At 36.9% G+C, this 26,451-nt stretch overlaps 2 long non-coding RNA genes across 3 annotated transcripts in view; both read right to left on the bottom strand.

Annotated features, from left to right (window-relative positions):
* LOC309395966 overlaps window positions 1-26,451 on the bottom strand; it is a 478,400-nt gene that overhangs the window by 309,205 nt on the left and 142,744 nt on the right. The window lies entirely within an intron of this gene.
* The window catches only part of LOC309395967, a 148,455-nt gene that overhangs the window by 83,873 nt on the left and 38,131 nt on the right, over window positions 1-26,451 (bottom strand). Inside the window, exons 2-3 of one of the 2 annotated variants that reach the window (XR_014176014.1) lie at window positions 24,237-24,290; window positions 126-800 (exon numbers count right to left, since the gene is read on the bottom strand). This is a non-coding gene — a long non-coding RNA (uncharacterized lncRNA). Of the gene's footprint in view, window positions 1-125; window positions 801-24,236; window positions 24,291-26,451 lie in introns of those variants that run through there. The other variant, XR_014176013.1, reaches the window with a different exon arrangement.

Genomic DNA, 26,451 nt, shown 5'->3' with positions numbered 1-26,451 from the left:
CAGAAGTGACTCCTGTTGCTAAGACCTGTTGCTATAACTGTTTCAAGGGTAGCTATAGGCAAATCTCTATCTTGGATTTTTTTTTTTTTTTACAAATTTAGACATTTTTACTTGGAATTTTTACTAATTTACCATTTAACTTTGAATCCAGTTTTCTTAAGGACATCTAGATGCAGCCAAGACCTAAAGAAGATCAACTGGTAACTGAGTGAATTAATTCCCAAGAGTTTCACTTTTTTTTCTGCCTGCTTTTCATATAGAACCTGATAATTTCTTTTTCTTTTAGGCAACTCTCCCAACTTTCAGAAGAAGAGTTCAGCTAATAATATAACATGTTATTCTGAAATACCTGAATATAATTATGTTTGCTTTGGGCATAGATGGAAGCATTTGGCACATTTTTCAGCTGTAATAAATATTCCATGCATTTCATTGAACTATGGAATTTGACCCTTCATCTTATTTAGCTTTCTCTATCCACTAAAGCCAGAAGAAGGCTTGGCATGTGGAACTAATGCTGTATCTTTCAGTTTCTCAACAATATTTTCCCCTGCGAAGAAGGCTCCGTTTTTCTATCTTATTCTTAAATCACTTGAGTATTTCTTTTGAACTTCCCTAGTTTTGTTTTTCAGGCAACTTTTTTGAAGATGATCGAAGGTGAGAGTGCTGATGGTGTCATTTCTTGCTACACATTTCATTCATCTCTCCACAGACTCCTTGGCTACTCATTCACAAGTGTTCACTAGGAGAAGTTCCTTTCTGAAATTCTCTTGTGGAAAATGAAGGAGTTTTCCTACACGCTGCAGAAAGAAAGAAAGAAAGAAAGAAAGAAAGAAAGAAAGAAAGAAAGAAACAAAAAGAAACGAAGAAAGAAAGAAAAAGAAAGAAAGAAGGAAGGAAGGAAGGGAGTTAGTCATGCTCCCTATATATGTGGTATTTTATCCATATTTTGCCTTTTGTATTTTACAATAATTGCTTTAATAACCAGCTCTCCATTAAGAGAAAAGTTGTTGGGATGATGGTAAATGAATTTTTAAAAGACTATTCCTTCCTTCTTTCCTGCCTCCCTCCTTTTACTTCACTGAGGGTAAAAAAAATGTGTGAACAACAGAAGACTCTCTTCTCACAGTGGAAAATTGATTTCTCTGTTCTCCCTGAAAACCATGCTTCTTTCAGAGCTGACCATGTGAATACCACTGTGTTCATTTCCTCAGCTTGCTCTCTGCTTCTTAGACCAGCTTTTGATTAGGCTTTCCCTTTCTTTAATATCATCTGCTTTGGCTTCTTGTCATGTTTCTTTTATTTCATGCGCTGAGGAACAAAAACTAAAGTAAGAGTTTGAGTGGCTGCGTCAGTCTTTACTCCTTAAATTGTGAATCTCACTGGAGGAGTCTGAGGATGCTCCAGATTTTATGAATTTTAAAACTATAAATGCTCATGGAATATTTCTCCAGAAATAAGATCTGAGATTGTCTGATGTGATTATGGGATCAAAACAGCTTTTATATCCCTTGAGTATACAAATGGGATGAAGTGAGCCTTGATAACCATCAGCTTCTCACAAGGTCAAACATCTAGGTCAAATTAGGCACTTCATCTAATTCCAATTCTTTGGGTTTTTATTCCTGTTTTGTTCAGTTTGTTACTAAACGCAAAAGGCAATCACATGACCCCAGGACACTGCAATCATCAAAAATATGAGTTAATTGTCAAGTGTCTGAATTTTGATTCTGTGACTATGCACTATATATAATGGTTGTAAATGTAAAAAATTGTCATAAGTCACTTTTTCAGTGCCATTTTAACTTTCAATGGTCACTAAAAGAATTGTAAATTGAGGACTCTATATTTGATCTCATTCCCATGTGAGTTTTGAAATTTGGTAACAACAAAACCAAACAAATATTTTTTTTAATTAATGAAATTTTGTCTGTATTTTCATAGTATTCATGGTTTCTGCAAGCATTCTTTCTCCGTATAAAGTATTTTTGTGCATCTGTTCAGCTAATGCATATATCTTGGGCATTTTTTACTTATATAATTATTCCATTCACATTTTAAAAACAACAAACTTTAATCAATGAAGATCAATGAAGTTTAATATGTTTCTTTTTTTAAAAAAATCCTACAAAGAGCAACCGAGAATAAAAGTTTATTTAGAATATGGAAGAGTGTTATATGCTACCATATTATTTCCTGATTTACCTTGATATGTACACTGGGGACTTGAGATAGCTGGAAGGGACCCAAGCCATCATATTTGTGTGCCTTATAAAAAAACATTTTTTTTAAAAAAGGACAAAGATGCAACCCAATTTTCATAATGTTGGTCCTTATGAAGAATGTTGATTGGCATCACAACATAAAATGGAGTTTGAAATTATGAACAATAGGAATTGAATAAACCTAGGAGAGATTGCTGAGACTGCATGTTAACAGATTAATTTGCCATTTAGGGTATGACAATCAGAGTGAGAGGAAAAAAAAAGTGAATGAATATTTTAATTAATGCAGAGATGGTGACATCTTTTGCCACCAATAAACAACAAAACATCTTATGGAATTTTGAAGACTTGCAGCTTTATTATTTCATGCATTTTTATAGTAAGACTTCCATTTAAAAGCTAATTTCAAAGGTCAGCAACCCAACTATGGAAAAGTATAGTGTCAATGTTACAGCTTCTGTGAAAAATAATCTGTAATTATATATCATATGTATATGCATATGCATATGTATCAAAATAGATGTAGACTACATTTATAGAAATAGAATGCACTTTCACATGATAAAAATTAGCAATAGCTCAGAAACTGAAACCAATATCTACACTGATGACCAAGGAACATTGAATAATTGACTTCTTCTGCTTTCTACCTCTGTGGGCCTAAACCTTTTTCATTCCATAGAGCATAGGATCATCTTTACAAGGGGGAGAAAGGGAAGAATAAAAAGGAGTTTCCCAAATAGCTATTAACTTTATAGATCCTTCTTTTTAATAAAGATAGGAACTAGATCTGCAAAATTTTAGGTCCTTCCCAAATGCCAGGTTTTGACAGAAATCTTATATTAAATATTAAATTAGATCATCAGGCTGAACAGAAACAGCCTGACTCTTTGGAAAAGAGAAAGATTGGAAGATGGTAGCATCTCTGAAGGATCCCATAGCTCAGAAGCAACCTAGGAAAGCAGCCAAGGAAAGTCCATATTTCTGCCTGAAAAACCTCAGATTTTCAGGACTTCTTGGGGTTGGTTCATATCAATATAAGCAAAATCTCAGTTGGACAATCATAGCAAGAAGAACCCCATAAGAAAAGTACAATTCTCCTAGAGTTGGGGGAGGGGGCAAGGCTAAATCCTTTGTCATCACACCTTCCTTTAGTGTAAGCTTAATTTACAGAACTTTCCTAAAAATCCAAGCATCAAAATGAACACAAATGAACAATTAGAACAATACAATGAAACTTTGGGAAAGGTGGATTTATTGCAAGAATGTAGAACTAAAAGTTTCTTCACAGTTTGGGAAATTCTGTAGTGTCAGTTACTCAGCGTAGCTCCAAAACATAGTTCCTATTCTACTATTGCTGGTTTTCCATTTTTCTTTTCCACTGTGTATCTCATAGGCACTAGGCAGAAATTCCATTTTTTTAGCTCATGCAAATCTAATTTCTTAAAGTCTTCTTCTGGTTTCAATACCATTGCCCCGAGTTTGCTCTTGGATAACTCCAGGGGGAAGGAATGAAAAAGTCTGCAATTACTTTCCAATTAGAACCCTGGAAGAGTGTTTCTTGTGTCCTTTTCACCCACAATCCTGGTCCTGATGCCATCAAAACAGTATTTGTCCTGAGAGACCGGAAGTACCTTAGCGAGACAGACAGAAAAAACATGGGCTCTGAAGAGTCTCACATAAATTCTGGCTGACAAACCAAATGCCGGGGATCTTTTGGATCAGAACATTCCTGAAGGGAAAGTGAAGAAGAAGCTGCATCTCATTAGACCCAGAGGAACGCAACAGGTACCTCATAGTTCAGAGATTAGCTCTGGGGAGGCAGCATGGCTGCTACCTAGCTAAAGCTTCTGGACTAAGCATCTGAGCAGGAGCAGTGTATGGAAGGAATGCTGAGACCTGGTAAGAAGATTTAAATAACCAACTGACCCAAATCAGAATTTTGAAAAGGCAAAGAATCTTGTGAGTAGAAAATAATATTAATGATTTTGGTCGAAAAAAGCAAAGAAGAAAAAAAATTGTGGTTTAAATTGTTAAGCCGAAAGAGAATTGTTTGTTTTAAACAAAATGGAGACAGAAATGAGAGAACTGGGGACTGACTACCCATTGAAATACAAACTTTGAATTTGGATCTGAAAAGATTGTGTCTTGAGATTAATTGACAATTGGGAACCTCACAAAGGGAAAGAAGGAGGGGGGAACAGAATCTAAAAATACACCAAAGAGATTTGCTTTGTTCGAGCTTGTTTTAATTTACATATCTTAAGCAACTCTAATCAATGAGAGGTGGAAGTTAACAAGAAGAAAAATCAAGAAAAAGCACTATTTTCTCCATTCATAATTCTGTCTTTCCTGGATTTAAAAATACAAGTTGTATTTGCTGAAAATCATTGAGTTGAAAGAATATGGAGCCATTTGCCAGAGGGAAGAACAAAGAAAGCGAAGTGATTAAGATATCTCCCCTTTTTCTTCCTCTCCATTTCAGCTGAATTGGAATATAGAAGCCGGATCAGAATTGGAAAAAAAGAAGAAACTGTGGAACTTAAATTATAATTAACTGTAATTTTTGAACTGGACATTATGGAAAGTTGGGAATTTGAAGAAATACGTGAAATTATAAAAATATGCATGTCATTAAAATTAAACTTAAATAGAATTCTGAAGTTAGAAATTGAGGAGAGGCAGGAAATGGGGGAAGAAGAGGGGGAGGGTAGTGAAATTGTAGAAACAATGGAAAATAAAAAGCAGACAAAAGATTTCACTGAGTTTGATAGTGGCACAGGGAAAATTAAAAAGGGGGACAAAGAATAGGGACAAAGAACAGGGAAGAGATTATAGAAGAAAGGAAAGGAAACAGACAGACAGGAATAGAGAAGAAAGAGAAGAAAGAAAGGAGTGATAAGAGAAAAGAGAAAGAGAAGACAGGGAGACAGAGGATACGTCAAAAGACGCAGCAGTGGGCGATGGAAAAGTTTGAGAAGGAAGAATATATACCCAGTAGAAAGAAAAAGCAGTTTAGAGTTTGTGATAAAAGGCTCACTAGGAAGAAATTGGATATTTAGAAATTATTGTGGAGAATATAAAGTAGAGGTATGTGATTTACTCTTTTACATGATAATTAAATTGAGTTGCTAATTGATTGAATATGATAATGAAAAGATAATCAAATGTAGGTTAAAATATATGAAATATGGATACATATAGAACTCTTAAGAAGATGAATAAAAGTGAGGTGCATATTGCTTGTTATTTTATATAGCAGATCAATGGACCGCAAGGATTGTAATGTAAAGATAATTAAATGTAAGCTAAGCAAAGACATGGAAAAATGGAGGGGGAATTTGAAACATACTTATAATGGAAAATTATTGAGATTATAAAGACAGAACTAAAAATTTGGGGCATGTAATGATGTATAACTATACAGCATTATGATGAAAATAGCTGGAAATTATAACTAGGTCCGCATTTCGGCCAAAAATAAGTTTGGGAGGTTGGGGTTTAAAATATAATTGCTATATATGTATACTTTTCTTTTTTTTAAAAAAGAAACAGTATCTGTCCTAATCTGTTTTTGAAGAAAAATAGTTTAGTTATAAACCCTTTCTCTTTGCTTCGCTTCAGCCTTCTTTGAGTCCCTTTTTGAGTGGTCAATATATTCAAATGCTAAATTTACATATGCCTCAATGTTCTTTTCATACAAATAGTGAATCAGTCATATCAGTTTTCAACCTGCCTTTGCAATATGTTCCACAGCTTGAATACCTCAAGTACAACATGCATTTTTAATCTCCAAAAGTAAATCTTCTACATATCAATACTGAGAAAATCATTGAGATTCATTTTTTTCTTTCTTCTTCTTTTTTTCTCTAGCTTGAGCTGCTGGGTAATAAACAAGCATTTTTCTTTTAGGAAAATGAGAAAAAGAACAAAGAAAAAAAAAGGAGTTCAGATTGAATAGTTGGATTCTCTTTCATGCAACACAGTGTTTTTACCACTCTCCAACTTACTTTGACAGCTCCTTGAGTGCTTACACTGTAGGGAAACATGCCTAAAAAACCGAGCTTCAGAATATGTATGTTTTTCTGGTTTAATAATATAAAAACAAATACTCTTAATATAAAGATTGACCAAGCACAGATTTGTAAAGATTTATCAATCTCTTTCCTGCAAAATTTAGTTTTGGAAAACTGGAAGAAAAACTAAGAATGTGTTCACAGAGTTCATAATAACTAAAAAGGCCTTAGTTATCTCCTACATGGATGGCAGTGGTCAGTTGAAACATTTTAATAGGATGGCATGATCTGGATACTCTGCTCAAAGAAGGATGAAAGATGATAGCCTTTAGGCCCAAAGGTGCTTTCTTTCAAAAGGCAACTGAACTTTCTTGTTTTGCTTGAAGATGTTTCACTTCTCATCCAAGAAGCTTCTTCAGTTCTGAATGGTGGAGAACGGAAGGATTTATATTCCCTGCAATCTTCAAGGAAAACAAGAAAGCCCAGTTGCCTTTTGAAACAAAACACTTTTGGGACAACCATGACCTCGATGACTGAGAATCGGCATTGGCATATAGCATTTAGACTGTCTTATTCATTCTAAGCCAAAAGAATGTTGGAAACATATTATAGAAACTAGAGAGATTCAGGATTCTGTGTTTCTGGAATAAGACCAAGATCCCAAAACGAAGCTGGAAAACAATCAGTCAGTCAGTCAGTCAAACAATTGAATGGATCAGTCCAGGGGATGCAGAAAGCATCTTTCTCCTAATGCAGTGATAATGAACCTTTTAGACAATGTGTATCAGAGTTTTGGCAGTGTGACTATAATTATGAGAGAAACCCAGGAGCAAAACAGAATACCCAGACCTTTTATACAATCAATAGTGATTTATATACAAATTTATACAGACATGCACATGAAGATAAATCTCTTACCACACAGCTACTGACACAAGGAGAGATAGCCAATGAGAGAGAGAAAGGCCCTCTAATGGCCACCTATATATATATATATAGACACCTTACCAGAGTCTCCACCCTACCAGAGTCTTAAAGAGGCAATGCCTGTATTGCTGAATCATCCTCATTGCATCAGCTTCCGGTCTAGAGCTTACAACCTTACATCAGCTGGCAGCTATTAAATCCTCATTACCTGACAGAGCGCCCAAATTGTGCATGCACACATGCCCAAACTGAAAAGTGCATGCGGGAGAATGTGCGCATGCATGGAGATGTGTGATTGTTTGCATGCATGGATGTGCACAAATGTGTGCATGCACAGACATGCACACATGTGCAGCAGAGGCCTGAAGACCAGCTGGCTAGTGGGACATTGGGCATCCCAACAGTGGCAGCACGACAAGATCTTTTTCTTTCTTTGAGTAAAAGTGGACCTTATTAAAATAAGATGAAATGCTCCATATGGGGGATATAAGTTGAAGTTCAAAAAATATTGTTGATGTTTAAAGCATTAAAGGACTCTATGACAAAGAACTTCGGGGAGATAAACAATTAAGCCAAGCATACATGGGAAAATAGAAAATATTCTACAAGGGACAATGAATACAGACCAAGATGCTCAGGAGAGGGAGGAAACAATGGAAAAAATGGAGGAAAAGATAGAATAAATCAACAAGCAAAACAAGAAGAGAAGATAATAAAGACTATAATGATTAATGAAACAAATCAGGGGGAAAGTATTTTAAGAGATTTTAAAAGGGAATGAGAATTGAAAATACCATTGAAAAAGAGATAGGGGTTTGGGCAAATACTCTGGAGACTTGGCAGAATAAGAGGATAGAGATGGGAGGAATACTTGCGAAACAGTAAAAATGCAGAGGTAGATAGAGACAAAGATCCAAGAGAGGAGTATGGGAGGTATGTCAAAAAACAAATAAGAATTGAAATATTAAAACGGGCAAAAGATTATGGATAGAAAGGAAATGTTTTTTCTTATTTCCCCCCCCGTCATTCTTTAATATAATGGGGGCCTGATTAAAAGTTAGAATAGAAGTAGAAATAAAGATACACATATTATAAAAGAAATAAATAGACAGAAGATTAGAGGTTGAAAGATGGATTTCATATGTATGTTTAAATAATACGGTGATTGCTGTCAGGATGGAGTAAGGGGATTAGATACAATATGTGTACTATACTAGGATTAGTAAGGATGGCCTGATTAAATAGAATAAATTAAAGAATTATATGGAAAGATTAGAGGTTGAAAGGTAGTATTATTATGCATGCTTAAACAATGTTGTAATTGGCAGTAGAATGATAAATTGAAATATTGAATAATTTCATAATGAAGGTCTATATCTTACAAATAGGAGTATTAATATTAGGAGTATATATGCTTAATCGATGTAACAAATATGATTGCTATTAGTATTGTTATTTGTATCAAAATGAACGATAGCCAGATGCCATACTCTTCACGTTGATGTATATAAAAAATAAAATAAAAAACATATAACGAAAAATGATTTTGTTAATAAAGTATGATGAGTGGTGAAGGGAAAGGAAGAAGAAATCTAGATAATGGGATGTGTCTGGTTTTGCTGACTTTCATCGTAAAAGCTGACGTCACCCCCAACTAAAACACATCCAGCATGCAAAGGGAATACAAATATGAACTCATCCTAGCTAATGGCTCTGAAAAGTAATATAAAGATCTGTGCACATTACTTGGAACCTTGAAAAAATAAGTGATGCAACTAATTTACATAAAATGATACATGCAATCTTCAAGGCAGGAGAAGGATGCCAGAACGGGAAGCTCATTAAAGACGGCTGCTAGGAATGGAGTCTTTGTCCTTGAATGTTTTCTTTGGAGATCCATTAAATACATACAATGGATGCTTTTTAGTTTCATTCTGGTGAGCTTGGTTTATCTCTGCTTTATACAGTTGAAAGGCGCAAATGCAGCCTTTCTCAATGCTCATGAAGTTGGTGCCAATAAGAGAAATAAAGATGAAAGGTTTTGGTTTGAAGAGGAATACATGCTGCTTTTCTTTTCTCTCAATTTATCAAACAAAAAAGACCCGATTATTCCCTAAAATTCTTAGAATCTCCCTCCCTCCCTCCCTCTTTTCTGCTTCTTCTTCTTCCAACCACTCTCCCTCCCTCCATTCTTCTGACCTTCTGTCATTTTAACCACCTTAGATAATTAAAAAAGCTAACAAAAAAGCTGTAACTGTCATTGGTATATGTGGGCATCCTATCCTTTTTGAAAGTATAAAATATAGTTAGTGGAAACAATATTAATCTAATGAGACAATGAAAACTACAACATCCACAGCACTGCTAATTAAATTACACATCAGATCCCTATGCTCATCATATGGACATATTGGTTGGATGGAGTTTTTAACATGAGATGCATGCCTTTATGTGCAAAATATCTTCTATGTAAACAGAAATACAGCCTATCAATATGCTTTAAGGTCCTTAAATAAGAATTACAACACAGGAAATGAAAAGTGCCCCTTCCCAACACACACACACACACACAAGCATGCACTTGGTCTTCATCACGCTTATGCATTAGTTTGTTACATAAAGAACTCTGCTTGATCAGTAATGGTACAGCCTTAATGTCATTTTACAATATGGATTTATTGCTGCAGATGGCATTTCTTTAGCTGGCAAAGTATTTCTTTTATTTATTTCGAAGTGTTGGATGCCAGCCAGCCTTATCAATTATGTGTCACCTCCAACACATCCTGGGAAAGTCCCAAATTCAATGCCATTCATGCATTAAGAAGAAAGAAAAATAGCTAGAAGATAAATCTGATTCTCCTGTAATTATTTTTGGAGAAAGGAAGATGTGTTTAATAAAAGTGAAGTCCCACTGACTGCAATTAGACTTAGTAAAGAATTCACTTATCTGGATGACAGTTATAAGCATGTTTTATGTCTATGGAAATTCATCCAGATCATAGTTGTCCCAAAGGTGGTTTTTTTTTCCAAAAGGCAACTGGACTTTGTTTTTCCTTTAAGACATTTCAATTCTCATCTAAGAAGCATCTTCAGTTCTAACTGAATGTGGTCAGAGAGGACCACTAGTTTGAATTAGGGGTCAAAGAGGACATCTACATTAAGACTGAACAGTCCTCTCTCAACAAAAGGGGAGCAATACAACACTACCTATCTCCTGTCCTTTCAGCAGTTCCAAGAAGGTTCCACACCAATTGGTCTCAATAACTCACTGGAAGAGTGATATGAACCAGATGACTGCAAGGTATATAAATCCTTCCATCCTCTACCATTTTCTCTGCCAGAGAAAAGTGCCCTCTAATGGCCACCTATAGACACCTGCATTGCTGAATCATCCTCATTGCATCAGCTTACAGTTTACAGTTTACAACATTACATCAGCTGGCAGCTATTAAATCCTCATTACCTGAAAAGTTGCCTTTTGAAAAAAACATGTTTGGGACAAGCTCATTTTATGTATTTAAAAAAAAAAAAAAAACAACCAAAGTGATATACAGGTAGTCCTTGAGTTACAAATGTAGTGTAGCCTGCCCATTGCATTCATAATCTGAGGTTTTGTGAGAGTGAATTTGTACCTTCAACATGATCACTCCCTCCTTTCACTAATCAAATGTGTGGCTTGGTAAATGCACATGAGGTGGGGATCAGGGTGGGGAAGATCTAGCAAGCTGTCTCCTCTCCAGCCTCTCAGCTGCATGTGCCCCTCTGTATACCTATTTTGGTATGTGCAGCAAAGATAGGTTACTCTCGGTTCGGTCTGGTTCGGCCAAACTTGTAGTGGCTGTGACGGGAGGCTCCACCCACCCACCTGGACGCTTCTGCCCATGCGCAGAAGTGCCAGGCACACACAAGAGTGTGCACACACGCATGAGTGAACCTGTAGTAAAACCAGTACAAACCCACTACTGATGTGCAGGCCTCGCCCGGCACTTTACTGGCCAAAACAGAGGTTTGGAGGGGTGGGCTTTCCCCTCCAACACCCCGTTTTGGCCTGCATAAGACTCGCCAAACATTTGGTGTTTATGAACAAGTCCACACTTTGCCGGCTTGCAAAGTGCCGGGCAAGGTTGTGCACATCAAAATACAGCTCTGTTTTGGCTAACAAAGTGCAGGTCGAGGCCTGTGCACACGAAAATGGAGCGTCAGAAGGATGGGCCTGCCCCTCCGAAGCTCCATTCTCGCGAACAAAGTGTGGAACAGAGGGGAGTAGGGAGAACAAATGTTGCAGAGCCTCTGTGGTTGTTTGTAAGGGCGAACAACTGCCGTGGTGCTGTAACAATCATACTTTTGGGACTTGTTCATAAACACTAGGGGGTGCTTATTGCGTAACGTCAAACATTCGCTGAGGGAATGCTTGTAACCCAGGGATTATCCATATTTAACATGCTGCCCAATCAACGGTTTTTTTTGAAACACTATGGATAGTGATTAATTCCTCTTCGCCATATTTCTCTTTCTCCTCATTTTTTGATGAATTGAATTTCATATGCTAGTTAGTGCTTCTCTTGCTGTGTTTTGTCTACCGTGTTAATGCTGACAATGACAATAACAATACATTTGGAATCACTTCCTTTCACTCTTCCTTTACTCCCTCTGCTTCACTCATTGTTTCCTTCACAAAGACATATTTTATCAAATCAGCAAGCTAAAGTCCTACTCTGATGGGATGTTTTATTCATTCCATGTAGGTTTGATTCCATTGGAAATTTTTGTGTTTCTTTCCTTCAGGTATTATTCATAATTTATACAATATCAGAAAGTATGTAGTACACCCTGATTTTATTAGCTGAGTTATGATATATAATCGATATATATATATAAAAGCAAAAACCACTCATGCCGGATCACAAAATTTCCAGAACCGTAAAGTCTGCAAACTTGAAATGTGGCATGTATGATCCTCTTGGCTTCTAGATGCTCACTTAGAAAGGATTTTTCAAAATGACCATCAGAGCATTAGTAGTTCTCATATTAGTATTAACATGCTCTGATGCTAAGAAGTTAGACATCTCAACCTGAAAATAACTGTTCCAACTGCCAATTGGATGTAGGTGTGGCCAGCGCGTGACTCATCCAGCCTGCTGGCTGGGACTTTGAAGAGGAGACTGAGGGAGAGAATGGGATAGGAGATGAGAGGCATCTGTGTGGAAAGCCTGAGGGAGAGAAGGGAATAGGATAGGGGGATACTGTGGGGCAGGGTTGAGGGAGAAAAGGGGATAGGGGAGTCTCCTGTGGGACAAGCCTGAGGGAGAGAAGGGGATAGGACAGGAGACATTTCTGTGGGGCAAGCCTGAGGGAGAGAAGGGGGAGAGGAGAGGACTCTGTGGGGCAAGCTTGAGGGAGAGAAGGGGATAGGATAGAGGAGGCTTCTGTGGGCCAAGCTGGAGGAAGAGAAGGGGATAGGATAGAATAGGATAGGATAGGGGGGCTTCTGTGGGGCAAGCCTGAGGGAGAGGAGGGGAGAGGAGAAGCCATTAATTTTCAAGCTATAAGTGTTGATTTATCAAGCCCAATCACATTGTTTTGTTGCGGACCACAGGTATTCAGCTAGTGTGAAAATATAACTCAGGTTGTATTGTCCTTGTTTTTATTTCCTTTTCCAACACTCTTTTAAAATGTGTGTGTAGAGTTGAGTCAAAGGGTATGATTTGCTTTTAAACCAAGATGGGGGGGGGGACATGAATTCTTATTAAAGTGCCTCTGATTGGATTATGAGGATATGTTATACATTTAAAGCATTTGCTTATATTAAAGCATCTTATTCTTGCTACAGAAAAATGATCCATAACTTTCAAACTAGCAGTTGCCTTTCAGTCTGACACTGTTTTCTTTCTTTTTGTGAAGAATCCAATTTTTTAAAGACACATACAGTATTTTCATGGCCACTTCAATCTGCTTCTTTGAAAGTCGAGAAAAATGCATTTATTGTCAGGGGGCAGGGAGAGTTACTACAACACATTGTCTGGGATGGAAACAAAAATCAAGCCAAGCACAAGATTATGTTAGGAGATTTTGGAATGCATTTTTGTATCTGTATCTGTGCATACATGCCAAACCTCCTATGTGCTTCAGAAAATAATCCAATCTGATATTTCCCTTTGGGAGATGCATCTTTGCTGGATGAATAACTAGGAAAGCAAATCCATCTTGTGCAAACCATTTATCTAAAAGCAGGTGGCAATAGACAACTAGCTTCAAGAAAATATTTTTTTATTGGTTAGTCTACTTTGGGAAATAAGCAGTCACTTTTCCCATACAGATTAACAACAGTTGTATAAATTATTTGATCAAGTTACTGCCTATGGAAACTCAGTTGGAATGCCTCTGACCATAAACAATTACATGCCCCTATATAGGATGTTTGGCTATGAAAGACACAAATCTCTTTTCTTTAATCACGCATGTGTATATGTGGGTGTTTTGTGCGTTAGTGTTGTCCTAAAGAAAGTATTTTGATTAGTAGAAGGTATAGAATGCAACTAGCAAAATCTGCTTTTAAATAGCACTTTATTTTTAAATGTGTAAATATAGTGATGGGGAATGTTTCGCTCCTCTAATTCAAAACAAGTTTGTAGGACCCCATCTAAAGCAAGAAGACCACAGTCTTTGAAACACATGATAGAGTAAGGTAAACCCTATAACAGGTTACTATGGAAATGTCATTACTTTGTTACACTTGTGCAAAGGTGTACTTCTGGCTGATTTCCCACTTGCTTAGAAATGTGTAATTGACCAAATGTGGATTAATCAATGTGACTTCACAGTTTGAAATGCCTTGTGTGAAACTGACTACATAGGATACTCTAACTTGTATGTGAATATGGGGCCTTTCACCCAAAAATATTACTTAATATGACCTTGCCTGTCTGATCAAGACTATAACAAAATATAAAGGTAGCATTTTCCCCATAAACTCATTAGCTCCAGAATTTATGTGCCATTTTTCCATGGTATACATTATTATCAAGGAAGATAGATCTCACTCCAAATCTCTCTGCTTCACTTTAGAAGCCTTGTCTTTGGCCCATCCTTCATCTATTTCCCTGCTGCAATGATAAAAGAGAGATTATCTGCAGATCTTGAAATAGTAAGTGTAATTTTTGCTATAAGCAACTTATTTTCCAACAAATGTTCCAGATCACAGAATCACTTTTTCCTCTCTTCAGATGTTAAGTCTATCAGATCTAAATTCTTTTGTCACTTCATGCCATGGGTATAACATTTTCTCATGCTAAAATCAGTATAAAACTTTATGATACTATTGACTTCAGCACAGCTAAGAGGCAGTCCTTGGCATTATTGATTTAATGACTTCTTTTTCTTCTTCAGTGCTACCTTATCATTTATTGGAGTTTCCAGGGCTCTTAGCTCTTTATTACATTACTAGTAGATGATTTCTACGGACACCCAGCGATAAAATACGACCATTCCGTTGCTGAACAAGGAGGTGATAAATATGAAGAAATTCATGGAAGTAGACAGATCCAGATCATTTTGGCCTCTGTTAAACCCTCCCCCCAATTTGTGACATGATAGATACATTTTTTTTTGTATTTCGGGTTGAGGGGGGGGGACCAAAACATATTTCAAAGCTAGAACTGTGATTATGATTATGTTTATTATTATTGATCATCGCACAGTCAGCCAGTTGTTCAGATTAGATTTGGCACTTTTGTCCACTTATTGAGTCCTTAGCAAGGACCTGGGATAGGCAAATCTGGATGTTTGACAGTGTTACAGATATTGTCCCAAGTAAAGCTGCCTTCTGCAATTGACTGACAGCAAATTTGTCAGTGCCTGTTCTGCTTCGAGCGTTGTAGGCTTGCTCGAAACATGCAGTTAACTCCACACTTAGGAATCTCATTCAGATCAAGTCTATTATCAGGCATTCTTAATAGCAAAACTTATAATTCAGTGTTAAGATACTTCTGACTTTTCATAATCTGTTCCATCATGTGGTGTAAAAAAGATGATTTCATTCCCATGCTGAGCGGAGATACAAATGCTACTATTCCGGCTCACAAAGGCATTTAAACTGACCGGCTATAAAGTTTGCACACAGGCAGAATGTCCCAGTGGCCAATCAGAAACACAGATGTGATCACACGTCATGGAAATACATTTCCCATAAGGCAGTCTCTGCCTACATTTCCCAGGAGGTAGTTTATTAAAGGAGACAGTTCTTAATTCCTACACTAGCTATATACTGCTGTGACAGCACACTCCCCACCTGGAATTATAAATTCCACTATCAATTTAACTTTTAACTAAAGGCAAACAAAGGCATGGCATAAAACAATGCAAACTTAACTAATTAATTGAGTTACACAAAGGCAGAGCATCAAACAATGCAAACAATGAAGTAAATGCAAAGCATGCAAAGCTTGAGGTTCAATCTTCTAGTTCGGTTTTCCTTAGCAGCAGTATCAGGTTTGTGATTGGTCTAGTGTAGAGCTTCTTGGTGAAAGTCTGCTAGTCGTGACATGACTCCAGCAGGTTTGCAACTTGAACTTCCATTTGGCGAACTAGTTCATCATCACTGGGTAGGACTTGGTGCACAAGTCCCATAGGCGATGAGTTCCAATACATGTCTTTGGGAATTAAGTTCCCTGCTGGTGCTGGCCAGTCACCTGTCTTGAGGGTCAGCAAGGTGGCTGGGGTGAGGACAGTTGGGTTTTCAGGGCCCGAAGACTCTGGAACCAAAGGTTGAGCGTTGATGATAGCTGCCACCTTTGCCATGAGGGTGGTGAGGATGATCACTGCTAAGCCCAACACGAGAGGACTCCGTCTGGAGAAGCGTTTGAAGCGAGCTGGTTCTCGGGAATGATTGAGGGGAAATTGTGGTGCTAGTTTAACCTTTCCCATGATGAAACCAATGTGAACGTCGTTCTCCCCGCCGTAGACCCTGATGTATCCTATGGCTGCTATTGCCTTCGTTGCGGCGACAGAAATTGGTCCAACACCTAAACAAACTGAACAGCCAGTGGAAGAAACCAACATACAGGATGGAGATCCTCCTGTGCAACAACTCAAAAGTATAGAGCTAAGAGACCTAGCAAAAATGCTGAAAGAAAAAAAATGAAAACCACATCAAAGAAAACGTAGAAAGAAAAAGACTACCTGTCATTCACAAAGTGCATAGCAAATGAGTGAAAGATCTGCCATGAATAATATTTTAACTTCCATCCCATCCAGCACACTATATGAAACCAACCAACTAATGTATAGCACACCCACCATTATAACTGCAGAACTGGGTTATAAAATGCCAAAAAAGAAACTCACTAGAACACCAAAGTGGAAAATTCGACTTGAAAATGAAATGAAAAACTAAGAGGGGATGTCAGCAATCGGAAGTATTTGAAAGAAGGAAAACAGTGGTCGAACATACTTGATAATGAAAGATCCAGAAAGGGCACAGAACAAAAGCAACTATCACCCAATTACTTGTCTGCCAACAATGTTCAAACTTTTTACAAGAGTACTGACAAATTTAGTATTCAATCACCTGATGGAAAACAGTTTGTATCCAATAGAACACAAAGGAAATTATAAAAAATCAAGAAGAACAAAAGATCAGCTGCTCATTGACAAAATGGTACTAAAAATGCAAAATGAAGAAAAACAAATTTAAATATGGCGTGGATTGATTACAAGAAGGCTTTTGACTCATTACATGACAGGTAGATTAACACCTGTCTGAAAAACCTTGGTATCAACAAAAATAGCTGTACATTTTTGAAATGTATAGTTCTAACAGCAAATGCGGAGAACATTGGTGAAGTCAACATCAGACAAGGAATCTTCCAAGTGGATTCACTTTCACCACTACTGTTCAACATTGCATTAATTCCACTGACAATAATCCTATGAAAAACAAAACTTGGATACCAAATCTCAAGCCAATATGGCAAGATAAATTATCTATTATACATGGATGACTTAAAAATGTAAGTGAAAAGCACCACTGAACTTAAATCAATACTCAACACAGTTCAACTGTTCAGCAGTGACATCAAAATGAACTTTGCATTTAAAATGTGCTATATTATCCATGCAGTGAGGAAAAAATAGAAAAAATAGAAGGAATAGAACTGGGAAATTGAAGCATAGTGAAAGCATTAGCAAAGGATAATGATTACAAATACCTAGGCATATTGGAAGCAGATAACATATTGAATGAAAAAGTCAAAGAGTCAACACAAAAGGAATACATCAGGAGGGTCCACAAAATATTAAAATCAAAGCTGAATGCTGGAAACATAATTAAAGCCATTAATACACGGGCAGTTCCAGTGATATGCTACTCAGTTGGAATCATCAACTGCACTTTGGCTGGACTGGAAAACTTGGACTGGAAAATGCGCAAACTTCTGAATATGTACCATGCTTTACATCCACAAAGTGACATCGACAGGTTGTACCTGCCAAGAAAAATAAGGGGCAGGGGCTATTGCAGATCCATCAAACTGTAAAAGAAGAAAAACGAAGTTTGAATGATTATGTGAACCAAAGTACAGAAAAATTGCTGCAGGCTGTGAAAATGGAGAACAGTATAAAAACAATGGAAACAAAGGGAGAATATAAGGAAAAACAGCTGGATGACAGATTAAACAGATGGAAAACCAAAGCTTTGCATGGACAGCACTTGAAAAACATTGCAGCAAAATGTGATGACAACTTGACATGGGCATGGCTTAAGATAGGAAACATCAAGAAAGAAATGGAAGGTTTAATACTAGATGCTCAAGGACAAGCACTACAAACTAAGGCCATGAAAGCGAAGATTAAAAAAAATCCACTGGCAATCCAAACTGCCAACTTTGCAACAACAAAGTTGAAACTGTTTCACATTTAATATGTGAATGCAGCAAAATTGCACAAACTGATTACAAAGCTAGACACAACCGAGTTGCTAAATTAATCCACTGGTCATTATGTAAAAAATATGATTTACCTGTATCCAGAAACTCATAGGAACATAAAGTGGAAAAAGTTATCGAAAACGAGAAGGTAAAGATCTTGTGGGACTTTCAAATGCAGATGGATTGTCATTTGGAACACAACACACCAGATACCAAGAAATAAATAGAAATAATCGTGCCACAATATCTTTTTTTTTAAAGTCGAAATACTTCGTGCATTTACCTACTGAGGGTTTTCTTTTTACATTGCCATGATTTCCCCAAAGCTATCAACTCACAACTTTCTTTATTATGAAAGTGTTCATGGGATATCATTTTCTTTTACAGGTCTTTTTCTATCAGCCTCCAAAACTAGCCAGTCTGAAAACTTCCAGGGTAAGGAATTTCCTTTTGAGATCTTCCATTGGAATTTAACTGAAACATGCAATGGTAGGAGGTAGGACAGAAGATTGCACAATGAAAGGTAGGACAATCAAACACGTTCATAAGTCATCTCATACCTAAATAAATGCAGAAAAACAACTCACCATTTGTGAGAATTTCACCTACATTTTTTTCATTTAAAAGGAATTTGGAAAACAATTGTCCTTTCATTAGACAAAATGAGAACTGATTCAGAGAAAAAGTTGAAGAAGGCATATTCTCCAGCCATCTTCTGTAAACCAAATCAACCTTTTTTTTTCTAAAATGTCAATATAGGGTCCAAATTCCATCTTATCTTTAGTGCACAGCTCTCATTTTTGGGTGGCTGAGATATATGGCATAAGCCTTTTTTCCCCAATGAACAGGCACAATCTATCAAAAAGGACTCAGTTGCAGCACAGATGTCCACACTATTTACACAATTGCCAGGGACTAACCTATTTTTCAACTTGAAAAGCACATCTGAAAATAAAATGCATTTGGGAAGCATCTATTAAAAAATAGGCAAACTCAGGAAAGTTACATAGAAAAAAATACATTGATCAGCCTAAAGTATCTTGTAAACATTTGCAAACTTCTGTGGGCATCCCATCTGGTCCTGGTGTTTTATTGCTCTTTTGTCTCTGAGTCACTTCTGATAAATCCATCATTAATATTCATTTAACATCGCTTTTACTTTTTCTGGTACTTTAGTTAGTTCCGCTTTTTCCAAATATTCTTTCATTTTCTTTTCTAAAAAAATTTCTTGCTGATACAACTTATCATAATAGTCTTAAATTATTATTTTTTTATCATCATTTTGGTATTATAAAGTTCCTTTCTCATCTAACAGCCTACGTATCAATTTCTTCTTTTTCTCTGTTTTCAATTTATAGGCCAACCATCTTCCTGGTTTATTTGCATTTTCAAAAAAAGTTATGTTTAGCATTGTTTGTGCCAATTCCTCTTTATCTAGTAGATTTATTTCATGTCTTATTAGTTCCATTCCTAATTCTAGTCTCTTGTGTTCTTCTGCTAACACCTTTTTGGTTTTGTTACTTTTCTCTCCCCCACCCCCTGTGTATGTTATAGCCAGTCCCTGAATGTATGCCTTAGCAGTGTCTCATAGATTTTGTAATGAAGTTTCTTTTCTGTTCTCTTTGGGAAAAAAAGTCCATTTCTTTTTCCATACTTTGTCTAAATTCCTTGTCTTTTAGTATTGATTGATTCAATGTCCATCTCCATTTTCTCTTTTGTCCTTTCCACTTAACACCAATTGGATTATGATCTGCCCAAGTGCTTGTTTCTATTTCTATTTTTTGTACATTTGACTTTAACTCTAGTGACATCCATTTCATATCTATTCTTGACCAGGACTTGACCAGGACTTGACAAGGTTTATTTGAATAAAATGAATATTTATTTATTTTACAATTTATTTCTCTCCGTAACATCTTGTATATCTATTTCTTCCGCCATTTAAAAAAAAACATTTTTGGAAGCATTTTTCTATTTTTTTTTTTACTTATTTTACTGCTTTTGTAGTCCAATTCTGTGTCTACAATCTCATTAAAATCTCCTATCAGGCAGATATTTTCATATTCCAATTCAGTAATATTCTTATGCAATTTTTCATTTTAAAAAATCTTGTTTATGATTTAGTGCATGTATTGCTACCAAAAGTATTTGTTTATAGTTCATTGTTACCTCCACCATCAATATTCTCCCCCAAATATGAAGATGTGATTAGAAAAATATTAGAATGTGCAGAAATGGATAACCTAACACAATTAAGAAAAAGAAAGAAACTGAATATTCTTTGACTTGAGACTTTTTTTATCAATGGCTAGCTGACAAAAACAGGAGCTAGAAACAGGGAAATATATGAAAGGATCAGTGATATAAGGAAGATACGTTAACTTGGTCAAACAAATAGTATGATTATTACTGTTATTAATATTAATATAATCGATAGTAATGCAATGAATATTGTTGTAAATACTGTGATTGTTATTCCTAAAATGATTTGTACCCAGACAACAAACTGTTCAATTGAAATTGGAATTTTTGTATGCTATAAAATAAAATAAAAAGTTATTACCAAAAATAAAAATAAAAATAGAAGCTCCATCACTGGAGGTTTTCAAAAAGAAACTTATCTGAAACAGTATAGGGTCTCCTGCACAACCACGGGTTTGGACTATAAATCCTCCAAGGTCCTTTTATGATTGTGGGATTTTTCTTGCATTTTTTAAAATCACAAAACAATATGGAATTTTAACAGACTGGACTCAATAACACCTCTAACACCGATGCAGTCAGGTCTAAGCTGATCAAAGCATGTTTTCTTATAAAATACATCCATAGATAATTCAGGTAGAAACAGGATGCTATGTTAGAGAAGCTGTTAAACCACTTGGAACTGGGAACTGCCCAAAATGCTTGTTTTCTAAGAAGGCAATACCCCAGTTTAGAATTTGATAGCTGGGATTGGATAAATCCCAGGATACTTTCCTCTTTTAGCATTGTGATAAGTAATTTAGAGTTGCTTATAATACTTACTATACTTACTTACAAATAACCTCCCTCTATTGTATAATAACCAGCCAAAACTTAACAAAGCTGGTATCTCTCCTCATTTTTCCCCTAGTACACAGCCTATTTCTCCATAACCATCCAAAGACTGCAGGATGCTGGAATGTGTAACATCCAACAACTTGGGGTATGATAATTAATGCTTGGGACATAATGGATGTTTGTTACACCTGGTTGTGTCCTTCTCGGGTTCTATTTGGCTGGAGTAGCAAGAGAATGCTCTGATGGGATTCTAATTGGCTGTAAACACAATGCACATTTCTGTGGAGTGCATTTTTTCCTTTTTGACACCAAGGCCACGATCATCTATCTACCACAGTTTTCTGTCATTTTCTCTGATGCTAAGATAAATTAGTTGTTATGTGTTTGTATCTGCAGAGCACTGGACAATTATTCCACAAACTTGGTGGGGTTTTTTTGTGTGTGTTTCTTTCTGTGTGCGTATTCAGACTGAATATAAAATAGGTAGCATTGTCCTGGAGAGCCTTCGCATTCTGTGAATTCAAGTTTCTAAGAGCCATGGTATCTACTATTCCAAACAGAGAGTTATGAAATATGAGTCATTTGGGTATTGTACATAACTTTGCAATTTGCAGGAGACAAATGTTGTCACTGTGGACATATATCTCAGGTTCAACCCATGCACACTTTTAAAACCATAATTCTGTTTCTTTTAAAATGCCTTTTCATATGCATTTTTTTCCTCCTGAAATATACAGTATTTAAGGTCCCCCCCCTCCAAACATGAATTATTTTAATAGATTCAAAATGCTGAAAATTACATGAGAGTGTTTTTTTTAAAGTGAGATCTGGCATAAAGTAGTCAAATAATAAATATGATAAATATGTTCTAATTTACATTTCGTTTGGAGACATGTGGGCTAGTCAGAGCATTTTTTTAACTGAAATTTACAGATACCGAATTCCACAACTATTCCTAAATTAGCTGAAGTTAATAAACAAATTTGTATGGCTAGACAGGATTCTCTACACTAGCCAACCATTTCTCTACATTTGAGAATCTAAGCATTTGGTGCAATAAATCACCAGCTTCATTTGCATCCGGTAGGTTTAATCAAATTGGTGCCCTCCAGATATTTTGTCCTTGGCTCTCATCAGCACAGGATTGTGAAAAATCTAGTCTAAAATATTTGGTGTGTACCAGTTTGTCCATGCCTGTCTCACAATCAGCAATAACGTACAAATAAGACAATGCTATTCATAGGAATGCAAACATAGTTAGTGTTTCCTAAATTCATTCATGAATTAAGGATTAAAAAAAGAAATAGCAGAAAAAAAAACAGGTGCCTGGCAATCTCTAGAACAGGGGTATCAAACTTAATTTCATTGAGGGCTGCATCAGGATTGTGTTTCACCTCCATTGGCTGGGGTGGGCATGGCCAGTTCAACATCACTCGTGTTGGGGGCACCTGTGGTGGCTTGAATGCTCTGCCAGCAAAAATGGGCTCCCAAGCTCCATTTTTGCCTGCCACTGCCTCCTGCAACCCTCTGCCAGGGAAAGCAAAGCTCCTGAGCTCTGTTTTCACTGGCAGAGGCACTGCAGGATGCTCCTTCATTGTTTTCAGGGCAGCCCCATGGGCAAGATCCAAGTACCCCCTCGACCAGATCCTGGCTCCGGGCTTTGAGTTTGACACCCCTGCTCTAGAGATATAAAATAGGATATGATAAGAAGCCATCATTTAAAAAAAAAACACGATTCCCCCATTGGATCCATCTCATTGGCTGACAAGAACCTACAAATAAACCAGATTCCTTTATCTTAGTGACAAATCATGTTGCTCCATACTACTCAAATATTAATTTTCTTGTTTGGATGACAAAGACCTTTGAACATGCTTAGAGAAACAACTACATTGGCCCTGTTTTATTGTTGTTGCCATGGCAAGTAGCCTTGTGAAGCAGAACAGGAGCCCCCGTAGGTCCTAGTGCCACTTCTGTGCTCCCCACTCAGTCATCTAGTAGACCAGTTACTCAAGGATATTGGCCACTTGACTGAGGGACATGGTGAAGGCTGCTTCCTCATTTCTATGGTGAAGCAACTGCCTTTTGGCCCTGCTAGTAAAGAGGGGGGCTGGAAGACAACTGCTGGCATGTCCCTGGGGGCTGCAACTGATGGTAATCAATATTTATGAGAGAGAAAAAAATGATCTGTACATGAAGAAGGCAGGAGGAACCCTGGAAGTTGGGGTGTCCATGACGATTCTCAGTCATCCAGGTCATAGCTGTATCAAAAGTGTTTTTTACTTTTGAAAAGGCAACTGGACTGATTTTTTGAGGAAGAAAGAGATGTTTTGCTTCTTATCCTGGAAGCTTCATCAGTTGTATTGGATGGTGTGGAAGAAGAAAGGACAGTTATTGGTAGTTGGGATTAGTTGGGGGAGGAGAAATGGAAAGAATGTGTTTTCTTGCAATCAACTGGTCTTAACTCTCTGAGAGCTGTTGTGGTTACTTGGGATTTTATCTGTGACCTCAGGAACACCTGACTCAGAGGTGTGGAACCTTCTTGGAACAGCCAAAAGGACTGCATTGTAAATTGCGGCTAGACGGTATCAAATTCCTACCTCCCCCCCCCACCTCGTTGAGGGAGGACTGTTCAATTCTAACATGGATGGACCCTTTTGCTCTTCTTTCCAACTACACCAATAGTCCTCTCTATCCAAAAGGGTTTTGGAGGATTGTGAGAGCAACATACAAACACATGAAGAGCAGTGGGGCTAGTTATAGAATTTTTAAAAGAGGAATTATGTAAGACCAGTCTAATTTTTGCAAGCCACCATTCCATTAAAGTGCGAAGAATAGATATGAGACTGAAAATTGTACAAAGAAAATATAGCTGCTGCTGGAGCAGGAACTAAAAAAAACCCAGCCCTCAGTGAGTGAACATGTAATACAGTACCTCTATCCTAAGGCTGACTAATGCATCAAAAAATTTAAATGGAAAAAAAAAAAGATGCAAGGACATTTAAAAAAAAAGGCTTATGCCAAAATCATCTTGTCTCCCGTAGTTTGATGTATTACCACTTCTGCTTTACCAGAAGAAAAATTAAATTGGAAATTAGAGTGCCTACCTTAACAGCCACTGGTATGTTTGGAAGGTTTTTCTTTCTCACTTTGAGATTGATCTGAGAACAATAAAAAAATAATTTAAGAAATTCAAAAAACAAAAAGTTAGGAGGCAGTTTAATTTCATAGGCATCTCTGAAGCCCATCAGGAACAAGGATTGGGCACAATTTAATGCAAATGAATTTAATTTACAGATCCTGACTTCAGAAGTGACCTGAAACAAACTCTCCCTTCCCATACAATCTTTCCAAATTTTCTCTGATCAAAAAAGGCACTTAAAAGGGACTATTGCAGACAAGTTAGCTATAATTATACCTTTGCAAATGTTTGTGCAGCTTTCAAAAATGAAGTTGAAGAGGAAGTTGATTCTGGAATGATGTATAAATGATATAGAAAATAAGGTTGATTCATCTAATTTTCTCAGGAAGGGAGTTCTTCAGATGAAGAGAGAAATGTTATTGAATAGCACACCCAAATATTCCCTCCCCCCAAAAAAAAATCAATGTCAGGGTTCCAAGTAATAAATCCATTGCAAGCAAGAACTCCAAGGGAAGTAGATTCCTCAAAGAATAGCTTTATTGGAAATATGAAATTGGCATATATCTGGTGAAAACCAACTTGGAAGGGCCTCTTGGTTTTCACCTAATTAAAAGTTTTCCACCAAAGTCCCAAACAATCAGGCACACCTGACACATTCTCAAACATCCATCTCATCCCGGGCAGCCTTTTATGAACTATTACCATCTGGCAAATGGTACAGGATAATAAAGACAAGGACAAATAGGCTGAAAAACAGCTTCTATCTCAGAGCAATAATTATATTGAATTCTACTGTATAGTGCAATATTAATTCAATGTCATGGGTTTTTAATTCAATTGTATAGAATGTGAAGGATGTGTGCTTTTGTTTTATTTTTATATATAGTGTACACTGAAGATGGCATTTAATTTTGTTGTACGAGGTGCAATGACAATATAGTAAACTATACGAAACTAAAAACTCCTCTCCTCCCCTCCCCGCCCCTCACCATATCACTTAAAATCAAAGGCTACCAATTTCTGACCAACAAGAATATGTGGGATATGATACCTTTCTGCCCCAAATATTTGAGAAAATTATTATACCTGCATTTGATTTATTAATCATATTGCCCTTGATGAAAAATGCAACTTCATCTGATCATTTTAAATATCAATCAACTTGACTAAGCATTGCTCCATGTGAGAACCTTGGGCCAGTTAATCACTTTACCCTTTTTAAAGTTCTGGTAGCATAACCTTTAGTTTTGTGAGAGTAAAGTAGATGGATCATCAGGACTCCCTATTCATAATTTCCTACAGGAGGAAAACAGACTGAAGCTCTATGAAAGAGGAAAGAGAGTTTATGATGGAAGTGATTCTTCTAAAATCTTTCTCAGATAAAAATAAGACGACATTGTCCATTATTGTTGTCCTTTGCTACTTTTGTTTCCCTTCAGTGCTTTTGTCCTTAGCCTTTTTTATGACTTTAACACCTGACTAGTGACCCTAAGAAGCCTCCTGCTTACCTCTCTCTACCAGCTTGACATATGCTTGGGACACGATATAATATGGTCCATTTTTCTCCCTCTGTCACCAAGAAGAAATATTTAATGTTTCTCCTTCCCTGCTACCCCTTTCTCCCCCCCCCTCCTTCTACAGATTCTGACAAGCTAGGTCATGAATCTGTTTCCACTTCTGCTAAGTTCAGCTCAAATTTGCAAAGAAGTAGTCGAGGGAAGAGAAAGAATCTGTAATTTGAAAATGAAATTAATGTGGCCATAAACCCATGGAAACTGCAAATGACTGGAGGACTCTTTCTTCTGATATAATTTCCAGCTAAGATGGAAAGGAAATTGGAATAAATATGACTCCTGCATCTCTTTCTTGGGCAAGAGTTTTGAGCTGCAATTCTATATCCACATATCTCAAAGGAAGCTGTATGGCTGCTGGGCTACTCTGCTGCTGGTGATAACCATTTACTTTTATTGGTGGTTGTAAGTGCTTGGAAGAGACATGTTTACAGTCATCCCAAATGCGTGTCTCTCTCTGTGTGATTTTGTTCCCCTGCAGCCAATGAACATTGGAGAGATGTGTTCTGTGGTGCCCAAGATTTCACCATGATATTTCAAAATAGTAGCCATTTGGCCTTTTTTTAGCATTTCTTTCTTCCCAGTTCTTGCAGGATAATAATAGCTAAT

Source organism: Natrix helvetica (genome assembly GCF_964273705.1).
Source record: "Natrix helvetica genome assembly, chromosome: 8".
NCBI classification, from domain to species: Eukaryota; Metazoa; Chordata; class Lepidosauria; order Squamata; family Natricidae; genus Natrix; species Natrix helvetica.
The sequence above is the reverse complement of the archived record's forward strand: the minus strand, read 5'-3'. Positions and strand labels throughout refer to the sequence as shown.